Genomic DNA, 1311 nt, shown 5'->3' with positions numbered 1-1311 from the left:
TCTGTAAAGCGTGTGTTTGTTTGGAATGAAAAGCACATACCCTCCACGAAGCTGTTGCTTGTCAACAGCCAGATCGCCCTGGAGGGGCTGGCCTGGCGGCATCCTAGAGCCAGGCTGTGGGAGGATGCTGCAGTGTGGAGGCCCGTCCTCATGGTGATGGGAGAGCTGCATGGGGACATGGTTGAGCCGCCTGCTGTGGAGCCTGCCTGTGCCTGCAGGCTCTGCAGGGCTTTTCCCCTGTCCTTGCACTTCCCTGGGAGACCCAAGGGTAGCCCATGGTGGGGAAGTTGCTGCCAAACTGAGGTCTGTGAAGCAGCAAGATACCTCTGCAGCTTGGGTGGCTAGTGGGTGTCTGATCTTCATGGTCAGCCTTGCTTCTCCAGCTGCCTGACTTCTAAGTAAAAATTTGTCTGCAAGTGGCCTAAGCCTGCTATTGCCTTTTGGCTAGCTCTGCAGTGCAGGCCATGGGAGGGCTTCCATCCTCGCTCCATGCAGCAATGTGGGTGCCTTAGTGCTCTCCTGACCTTTCTCTTCCCCTCTTTCGTCCTGGTAGGGAAGTGTCAGAATATTGTTCCTGAACTTGACTGTTCCTCTTTCCACAATTAGTCTCTGGTCAATCAGTGAAGACGTTCACGTTTTGCTTGTTACAGTTATTTTTGCTGCATTTTGCATTTACCTCTTCAGTGTCTGGATGCTTTTTCCATTATTGGGGTTCTGCAGAAGAGCTGCATCTTACAGTAATTATGTTTGCCAAAGCATTTTCTCTTGGGCTGGCTGAGCCGGCTCTGCCTGACGGCCCTCTCCTTCCATCGGCACTAGGCTGAGGAAGCAACTCTGCATCAGCCCATGGGGAACCTGACCCCTTCAGACATGTTCACCTTTTGAAGGCTGAAATGCTGATATTAAGAACATGACTGATGCATTTCATTATATCTAGTTACCAGTAAGTCAGCCACCTTGAGACTTGGCCAGTGTAAAGAAAACAAGCTTGTATTGTGAAAGTTCACATTTTCTTTTTGAACATTCACTCTTGGTTCAGTTTTTCATTTCCTGAGGTTGTATTCATTGCTCCTTGCTCTTAGGAGACTTGAAATGAGTCAGTTCTACTTCCTAATGTTGCTCACACTCTGGCAGAAGGCTGCTTATTTGATTGAACAGTGGCACATATAAAAGCTTGGTAATAAAGCCTGCTTTAGGAGGACTGTGTAGCAGAGATGCAGTTGAAACCCTAAGATACGGGTCACTGTGACAGCAGCTAACACCTAATATAATTTACTTTTTAATACTTGCATATTGCAGTATGGCTCAGTG

Source organism: Haliaeetus albicilla, chromosome 9 (assembly GCF_947461875.1).
Source record: "Haliaeetus albicilla chromosome 9, bHalAlb1.1, whole genome shotgun sequence".
Taxonomy (NCBI): domain Eukaryota; kingdom Metazoa; phylum Chordata; class Aves; order Accipitriformes; family Accipitridae; genus Haliaeetus; species Haliaeetus albicilla.
This window is presented reverse-complemented; position numbering follows the sequence as displayed.